The sequence below is a fragment of the Clytia hemisphaerica genome, unplaced genomic scaffold (genome assembly GCF_902728285.1).
Source record: "Clytia hemisphaerica strain Z4C2 unplaced genomic scaffold, Clytia hemisphaerica genome assembly, whole genome shotgun sequence".
In the NCBI taxonomy this organism is placed as follows: domain Eukaryota; kingdom Metazoa; phylum Cnidaria; class Hydrozoa; order Leptothecata; family Clytiidae; genus Clytia; species Clytia hemisphaerica.
In genome coordinates this window covers 247,716-257,780 of record NW_027104599.1, presented here as the reverse complement: position 1 = coordinate 257,780, position 10,065 = coordinate 247,716, and the positions used below count along the sequence as shown (strand labels likewise).

The 10,065-nt window shown below is 36.3% G+C and overlaps 1 non-coding gene across 1 annotated transcript; it reads left to right on the top strand.

The window, feature by feature from the left end:
- Positions 1-7,468: 7,468 nt before the first annotated feature.
- On the top strand, positions 7,469-7,541 carry Trnaa-ggc (transfer RNA alanine (anticodon GGC)). The gene has a single exon. It is a non-coding gene; the product is annotated as a tRNA-Ala (tRNA).
- The last annotated feature ends 2,524 nt before the right edge of the window (positions 7,542-10,065 follow it).

Here is a 10,065-nt window from a genome sequence, read left to right as displayed (position 1 = left end):
CAAACCAAGTTTGTGATAGTGTTAAATACCAGCCAATACACGGCAGAGTAATAGCATACAGAGATTCTTTTCTGCCCATAACTGTTAAATGGTGAATGAGTTGCCAAAAGAAGTAATGAACATTGAAAATAGAAATGAATTTAAAATCGAAATTTCGTCTTATTTTGACAGTAACTAGATCATATGGTACTTTTTTCCTTGTGTATCAGCCTCTTGTGTTTTCTTAATCACTAACACCAGGTTGCCTTGGTCCTAGTTCAAGCTCGTTTAACACTAATTCCCAGGTCAGCATCAATTTACGTTCTTGAAGCCTTTTCCAATTAACTCTTACTTAACACAAGGAGTAATTTCTAGTATAATTTCTAGGATTTCTAACTTTTAGTGATTTATTTACATATTTTTTTATTTATTTAATTTATCTTACCTTTTTATTTTGCATGAAGCTAATGAAACTTCCTATTTTGTTGCAAGTTTAGGTTAGCCTCCACCCATGTTTTTATTCTCACTAATTTTAAATTCTTTGCCTTTGTTCACCTTACTCTTTCTTACATCACTCATTTTAAAGCCTTTCTCTCTGAAACCATAAAAATATTTTAAATGTTTATAGCTATTTATCTAATTTATTTAACTCATTTAGTATTTATTTTTATGACTTGAACTTCTCATCACCGCCAATTTACATTTTCAGCTTGAGGATTCAACTTAATTTCAACAACTCCTAGTTTTCAAGAGTTTTCAATACATTTGGTATTCTCAGCACCAAGCCATTATGTTAAGCTTTGTGTCAATATTCTCAGCCTTTAATTCTCAACTTTACTACAGTCAGGCACATCCTGGCAAATGAACGGGGTGAGCATTTGCATGGGGTATTCGTCACCCAGTGTAAATGAGATAGGACGTCTCAAGCTAAAAGTGTGAAAATGAATAAAAATGAACTTCAAACTGAAAAAGGGAAAAAAGGAAGAAAACTGGGAACTTTATTTTTTCGTTAAAAGTTTCTTCAATCTTCAAAAACAAAATTGACCCGTGGAAAAAAAATTTCATCTATGCAGTTCTTTGAAATGAAGCAAAATATTTCCAACCCGGTTCAATTAAACTGGGTATTTGGCGCTATTACGTCACTTTCGTTTTCGACCCCGTTCATTTGCCAATGGTCGCAAGTGAAAAATACCCCGTTCATTTGCCAGGATGTGCCTGACTGTACTACTTATCCTCGGTTTGATATGAGCTTTTTCTTTAAGAATTTTATATTATAAATTATTTTTGAATAAAGAACCAAACATTTTATTTTAACTCATTTTCATTTATATTTTTTGTTAAATGTTTTTATATGTAGGGAGAACGAAAATGTATGTTTTGTCACTACTTAAATATATAGATAGATAGATAGATGCAATTGAATCTCAATTGAATATTACCGCAATTTTCAGATTCAATTGATATTCGATTGCGTTCGATCGTCGATTCATTGACCCCTCTGGATTGTTCATCTCATAATTTCTACGGGAAATCGAAAGTAATTTCATTTGGCTTGTGATGTTTGACAGCTTGGATGTTGGGAAGCTGCAAGAATAAAGCCAGACGATCTCAATCGAACGGAATTGACGATCGAACCAGTCGAACAACAGTCGAACCAATCGAAAAATTACCCAGAATTTTGACTTTCGATTGAGATTTGATTGCGTTCGACAATCGAATTTCAATCGGTCGATTGCGTTCAATTTGGTTCGATCGTCGAATCCGTTCGATTGAGATCGTCTGGCTGCTGGGTAAGATAAGATAAGATAAGATCTTTCAGTTTTAACTCGAATAAAGCTATGTACATTTAAAAAAAACACCACGGAGGGTGCATATAATATAAGTGAAAAAATATGAACCGTAAAAAGGATAGCTCATTTTGTCAAGAGGCAATAAACCATACGGACAGCTACTAAAAGCTAGAAATTATATTGGAGCCTAGCAGTTAGACACACTAGGAAATCTAGCTTTCAGAAAAAACAACATCAGTCATCTACAGGATGTATTTGCACAACAAGGATGAGAGTTGCCTGAATCAAGTTTGCAAGACAATTAATTAAAACTTGAAAGTTTGAAACAAAATAAAATGTGCAGCAGCCAAATATCAACCAACCAAATTTTGTCATTCAATTCCCGAGACAGCACTTCGATTTTTAAGGCCTTGTTTATACGCTAAAGTAAAAAAAATTCCGAACATGTAAATGGGTCATTGTTTGAGGTCCGGCAAAATTTCCGGGAAATAGCCTATCCGGCGGTGCGCGGATCTAGGTGGGTTCCGCCTCCCCCGTAGATCTTTTTCTTGTGAAGTTGATCTTCAAATTAGTTTTCAAGGTTGGCTTGGCTCAAATTTTTTCATCTAGGGCTCAAATTTTAGGCAATTTCTCAAAGTTTTTGAAAATGTTAATTTCATTAAAAAGCGCCGGGTTATTTTTTCATGAATCTCTTTAGAAGTTTTGCGGTGCATTTTTTTGCTCGAGAGTCAAGTAAACGATATAGCGCTTTCGCAGCATTAATCTTTGATATGCATTTTGGCGGGGCGCTAGTGTGACTAACTGCCTAGTTTGTTGAAAGTTGACAGCATTGAGTGCTGCAAGACATGTACTGGTAATGTAAAATCGCGTAAAAACAAAAATAAATATAACAGAAAACATTAAATCCTAGTGAAAAATAGGTAATAAAAAGTTCCAAGACAAACATAAAATATATAATAAGGGCCTAAGAATTTCCAGATTTTAAAATCGTTTTTTTTAACTTTTAAGTAATTTGTATGCAATCTTAGAGGAAACTAAATGATTGGAGACACAAGGGGGACTCTGCAAAAAGAGAATGGAAGGAAAAGCGAGGAAAGAGGAGAGAAGAGAGTGATTAGCAGGTGCAATGGATGTCATAAATCAGTTTAGGAAAAAACAACTGGGGGATGGATGATGATGGTGAAGCATTATATGGGTATGTGGTCTAAATTTGAAATTTACCACTTGAGGACAAAGTGCAGATTCCACTGCTGCCCAACCTGTGATACTTACAACTGACAGTTGAACTTTCAAAGCCCTCTCTTTAAGATGCCCACACAAAAAAACTCAATCTGAATCTTAATCTTCAAAATCACGAGAAACCAAAAAAAAACAAGAGAAATTCCACTGCTGAGAGTGGTCGAAGCTCTACCTACCATTTTTAGCAAAATGCTTTCTAAATTTACGGCACACGAATTGCTCCACAACAGAGTTGATCTGAACTAAACATGAAGAAATGGCGCCAAATTGCTTCACATGCCAGCCATCACTTTCCCCTCAAAATTTCTTGTTCCATGGATGTGGTGAGTGATTTGAATATTTCTCTCTCGGTTATCTAGGCAATAAGCAATAAATTTACATTTAAATTTAAATCAACTAGGGTCATTTTTATCCATTTCTGCGCTCATTAATAGTTATAAGATAAAAGCTAAATACATTTTTTAATGTACACGTTTTTTTTTTATAAGGAACACGTTTATAAGGAACTCGAGGCTGAAAATGGTTCAAAAAATAAGGAATTGTTAAGGAACTGCTCAGGCTGAGATAAGTGGATTTGAAAATAATGTACCTTATTGGGACTAATTTGACCAAATTTTGATCTTTCAAGGGGCAAAAAGTTCAAAATTTCCTATGTAATAAGGAATTCGATAAGGAACTTTGAGACTGAAATTCTCTGTAAAAATAAGGAACTCCAGGCTCAGAGCAAAGTTAAGGTTCCTTATAAAAAAAAAAACGTGTAATGGGTTTATAACAGGAAAAATATAACTAAACCTAGATAAGAATAACCAGACAGTTTCAATCGAACAAATCGAACGCCGAATCAATCGAAGACAATCAAATAATTGCAATCAATTGCAATTCGATTGCCGAACGCAATCCAATCTTAATCAAACATTACCCAGGATTTCCGTTTGATTGCTTCAATTTTGTTACGATTGTATTCAATTATGTTTGATTACGTTTGATTGATTCAATTATATTTGCTCGCTTTAATCAACCTCATGCGTTGCTTTTGAGCTTGCTCCTATCTGATTTCCCATTAATGTATTGCTGGCGCCAATGCTTAAGCTCTAAAAGAGTGGGCCAACTTAATTGAAATCAAACTTATTGAACATATAATATAATCAAAGCTCAATTGAACGTAATTGACAATCAATTGAACGTTATCCAAATCGACTGTTAGATTGAGATTCAATTGCGTTCGAGAATCGAATAGCAATCCTTCGATTGAATTCAATTACATTTGATTGGTTGGTTCGATCACAATTTTTGTTCGAACTTGTTCTATTTTGACACCGTCTGGGAATAAGGGAGATTGTTTTTGATAGATTGTTTTTGATAGAAGGAAGCTGTTCTAGTTCTATTGAATTATCACATAATACATTACGTAGATTTTCGTGATTTTAAACATAAAGGATAAAATAAAATAAAAAGTTAAAAACATTAGCGCAAGATGTTCTAAGACGCTGGTGAAAATGTGGGAAGCACAAAAGTTTTATAAAATATCCCATCATGGACCATCACTTCAGGATTGCTCCCAAAGGGATAGAGAATGGTGTGATATTTCGGGAAATTTGCGATCGTTATCCTAATGCTGCTTGTGGATGTGTGAATATGGAAAAATGGGTACCCTCCCTAGGAAGTGACATTCGGAGAAGGGATAAAATTAAGAAGGTTTTGTAAAATTTAAGTGCAAATACGGAAAATAATTGAAACTTGAAAGGAATATATGAGTCATAATTTTATCCATATATTTTTATGCAGTTTTTCTTTTGCTCGATCCCTGTGAGAAAATTTACTTGCGCCTATTGTAAAATATCACATCATCCAGTATCCAACCAGGATTACTCCCGGTAGGATAAAGTTGGTGTGATATTTCTGGACATTTGCGGTCGTTATCCTAAAACAGCTATGTAATTTGTAAAATATCAGTGGATGAAATTGATAGACCCCTCAAAGTGTTCGAAATTATGTACAGTTCCAGAATTTTTGAGGTTTCAAAGTTTGTTGAATATAATATGTTTCAAAGTTATATCAATGAGGATATTTTGTAAATGAAGTATTTTGTGGAGTATGTAAAAATAGTTTATTTTGATCGGCGTTTGGAAAAATCCCAAGGCCAAGAGAGTTAAAGGTGAGAATATGTTGAGTCTGTGTGAAAAATTGAAAATTAAAATAAGAAAAAAACCTTCTGTGCTCTGGAGGTGGAGTATGCACAATATTTGCATATTTATTTGGTTGACTTGAGAGCCCCAAGACTGTGCAATTGAATGGAGCTGTGAGAGTAAAATTCTGGTAGAATGTCTTTGGGGTGAAAATAGACTAGAATTGCAGATTTTATGCAATGAAGACTGCTGTAGCAGAAGATCTTAATGATAAAATGTGAAATTAAAATGAACAACAGATGAGATGGAGGCACCCCCACCAAGGGGGTGCCTGGAGACAGGTGCGGATCCTGGAGTAGACTGAAATATCAAGTGTAAGAGTGAGCTGGGACATGCCAAGCTAAGTAGAAAATTGTAGGAATTATAGGGAAAAATATTTGTAATTTGGAAATTAAAAACTATTAAAATAAACATTTTCATGTCGAAATGTAAGATAAAAATATGAAGTTGTAATATTAAAATTATCCATCATGTCGATGATTCCACGATGGTGATGAGGCCAGCAATGCTAAGTAAAAAAGAAAACACGGCACAAAAATTGTTCGAACAGAAGACAATGCATGGGGACACAAGACACGAAGAGTAAAATCGCAAGAGACAAAAAGGACAAGCTTAGGATGGAAAAAAGTAAAAATCAAAAAGAAATAAAAAATTCCACAAGTTAAAATTCGTATTTTGAAATGCTAAGGCTAAATTTATCAGGGTCTTCTTCATTGACGATATGGGTTGGTAAGGCATTCCACAACCTAATTGTTGAGGGGACATTTCTGTATTCATAGGACTGGATTCATGCATTTATTACATTTATTGGTATAATTCTTAAGTTAGAGGTACGAGCACGATATACAAGAGAAGATAAACAAACAATTCGATCGTGTAGAATCTTATGCATGTAGTTCACTTTAGCTTCAAGCCGTCTTTGCTGGAAGGTCTTAAGGTTAAGGTTACAAATCATGGTGGTTGGACTACTGGAATATCTCCAATCATTACATATAAATCTGGATGCTTTGCGTTGGACCATTTCTAATTGGTTGATGTTTGCTGTAGTGTGAGGATGCCAGACAACTGATGCGTATTCAAGAATCGGCCTCACATAGGTACGATAAGCTTGGAGCTTGATTACTTGGTTACATGTATGTAGGTTACGCTGTAGGAAGCATCTGATTTGGTTGGCTTTTTTCGAGGTCTAGTTGACATGGGTATTCCAAGATAACTTTTTGTGTATAAATACGCTGAGGTATTTTGCTAATTCAACAAGCTCATCTGGTTATGCATGGAATAGTCAGATAGGATGATTTTACGCTTATTGGTGACTCTGAGGACCTTGCATTTTTCTGGATTGAATTCCATCGACCAATGCCTTTCCCACTCAATCAGATTATTTAGATCATGTTTAAGTTGATAAGCGTCATTGACTGATTCAATTTTTCTGTATAATAGAGCGTCATCCGCAAAAAGACAAATTTGAGAGTTCACACACAATGGTAAATCGTTTATGTATACTAGAAATTGAAGTGGTCCCAATACTGTCCCTTGGGGAACACCAGATAATACCATGGCCTTGTCTGAGCTCTTGTTGTTAACAACTACAATTTGCGTTCTGTTTGCAAGGTAATTTATAATCCAGGAGAGAGTATTACTTCTTATTCCGTAGTGATCCAGCTTAATGCACAGTTTGTCATGGTCTACCTTGTCAAATGCTTTGGTAAAAACAATCGTAAAAGGGGTTACGCACGGAGAACGAGTCTCGTGTTCGCAAAGCGAAAGGGATTCTATAGAGCCCACTAGTTATATAAGAAGAGGTGGAGGTCAATCCGCTGCTCAAAAGAATATCGTACTTTTTTCCCGAAAATCCCAAAATCACAAAAAAATTCCAAACGAAAATCTAAAATTCCATAAATCTAAAAATTACAACTTAAAACGGATCAAAACTCAAAATACTGCGAATCTTGTGACGATGACGTCATTTTGCTTTGGCCCTAAAACTTTGAGTGCAATACGAGAAATATTTTACGAGGCGAGCCTTTTTAAGAGGCCAATCAGTGTAACCTAAATCTACTTTAGTTGTCCGAAATCGGGGCTCCGTTGGGCTAATGCCTTTCCCCAATGTACATAGCTTAACAGTTCTCTCAAAGTTAGCGGGTTGGTTGGAGATTGGACACTAGCTGTGTCTCAGTTCGTGGCAATTCCATTGATTCGTAGAATTCAGGTACCGGATGGTGAACATTGAGCACGTCGCTCCCCTCGTCTACTACGAACTAGTGTAATAGCAACGAACCGATAGCGCAGTTGGGAGAGCAATCGCCCGGCAAGCGAGAGGTCGTGGGTTCAATCCCCACTCGATTCGTTACCTTTGAGAAAACTGGGAAGTACATTAGTGCAGGATCCGTTGATTCATTACCCATAAGTAATACGCACTATATATTTCATCAGTTTTAATTTCACTGACTTTTTGGAAAGAATGGAGTAAGAGCTCATCAAAAAATAGTTTTTTTATGTTTTTCCATTGTTTATTCCGAGAGTTCACTTCTTTTCGGTTGTTTTGTTTTGATTTTCTCACGCTGGTTACCCAAATGTTAACCAATTTTTATTTAAAGTCGTCCTAAGGCCTCATAACACCCCTCTCTCGTTGCATTCTCGATAAATTTCCCGATCCAAAGAGGGGTTAGCCATTTCCAAACTCCTTTCCAATCTCGAGTTATCACATTTTTTGTTTTGATGACGTCATCAACTGAAAATGGCTAAAGATTCAGCCAAATTTGAAAATCGTACTCAAGCCTTATAAACCTTCCCATCTCATTCCCCATAAAGTTCTTAATCTAATGAGGGGTCAACGACCTCTCAACTCTTCTTCAAACTGGAGATATCGCATGTTTTCTATTTTGATGACGTCATCAGCTGAAAATGGCTAAAAATTCAGCCAAATTTGAAAGTGCTACTCAAGCCTTATAAACCCTCCTATCTCATTCCCCATAAAATTCCCGATAGAATGAGGGGTCGACGACCTCTCCACTCTTCTTTAAACTCGAGATATCGCATTTTGAAGTTTTTCCCAAACCCATGACGTCAGTGGACCCCTTTACCCCTAATGTTGTCAACGGTCTATTCGCGAATTTAGGAATTTTTTCGGTCAACAGGTAACCCTTTTCCAAGGGAAAGTGTGTTTTTAAATTTGCGAAAGATTGACACTGCAACGACTTCTCGTAAAAAGGCTAATTTTCACGAATTTTCAAAGTTGAAACATTCCAGAGGCTAAACATGGTGGAATAGCGGCTAGACGAAAAAAAAGGTGAAAAAAAACTGAATGAAAAAAACTGAATTTCCATTTTTAGGGCCCGCATATCATTGAAATTTTGTAAATTTTGCTTACGCGCATGCGTTTGCCAAAAGAGTCTTACTACGCTCGCTAACGCTCGCTCCGTGCGTAATCAAGCAAAATGAAATCGATTTGACTTCCCTCATTAAGCGATTTTGCAAGGTCATTAATGGTGAGTAAAAGCTGAGATTCACATGAACGATTTTTCCGAAAGCCATGTTGTGTATCAGTTAGTGTGTTGTTTTTATCAAGGTGGGAGATGATATTACTGTGAAGAATATGCTCAAATATCTTGCATGATACTGATGTTAGGCTTATAGTTATGTTATACCATTGTAGGCCTGTAGTTTTCAGCTTTGGCTCGGTCTGTTTTCCCTGGTTTGAAGACTGGGGCAACCAAGGCATGAAGCAAGTCCTTTGGAGTCATTGACTGCAGCATGGATGCCTGCATTACAAATGTTAGTCCAGGTGCGATTTCATTACCAAGCTCCTTTAGGAATTTAGAGGAGACATTGTCTGGACCAGATGCTTTGTTTCGGTTGAGATCTTTCAAAAGTTTCTTGACACCTGCTATATTGATAGTTATGTCTGGCATAGTTATGCAACGTTGACCAATGACTGGAGGGATGCGTCCATCTGGTTTAGAAAAAACACTGGAGAATTGATGGTTCAGTAAGTCTGCTTTCTTTTTGTCATCAATGTGGATGTGAGCCTTATCATTTAGAGGGGCAACACCATCATTATCACACTTACGAGATTTTATATATGTAAACAGTTTTTTGGGATTGTTGTTCTCTCCGGGATCAACACATTTCACTACATAATTGTTAAATGCTGCTCTACAGGTTTTCCTTGATTTGGCGGTGAGTACTTTAAATTTGTTCCAGTCTTCTTGTCTATTTGTTCGTTTAGCACGTTTACAAGCTCTTTCTTTTGCATTTGGTTGTGATCCATGGTTGCGTATATCGAGGTGAAGTTGTTTTTGAAGGAACAAAACTCATTGAAAAATCGACAAGCATTTTGAAACTAGACCATAGTTGATCATTGGTGTGGTTGTATCGTTGTTTGCCATGAAGTTGGTCATTTCGGAGTTAACATGGTCTTTTATCGTGTTTAGGTCTGCCCTTTTCCACAGGTATACATTCCTTTTAATAGATTTTGATCTCTTTGGATGACAGGCAATATCAACCAACACAGCTGTTTCGTGATCACTGAGACCAGGATGAGGGATGCAGTTGTTTACAAATGATGGTCGATTAGTGGCAATAATGTCAAGTATATTATTAACTCGGGTTGGGAACAAAACAATTTGCTCAAGGCAGCATTATTTAAAGGTATCTAAAAACGATTCTTTTTTGTAATTATGATCAATGATGGCATCATTTACCCAGTCAATATCCGGAAGGTTGGTATCACCACCAATCCATAGAGGGCAGTTTTTAAAGGAAGAGTTTAGAGATTTGATTTCTTCACAGATGAATGTTGTTTCACCAATTTTGGATTTTTGAGGTCTGTAACATGCTGCTATGATGACTGGTCTCTGGTGTGTTTGAAC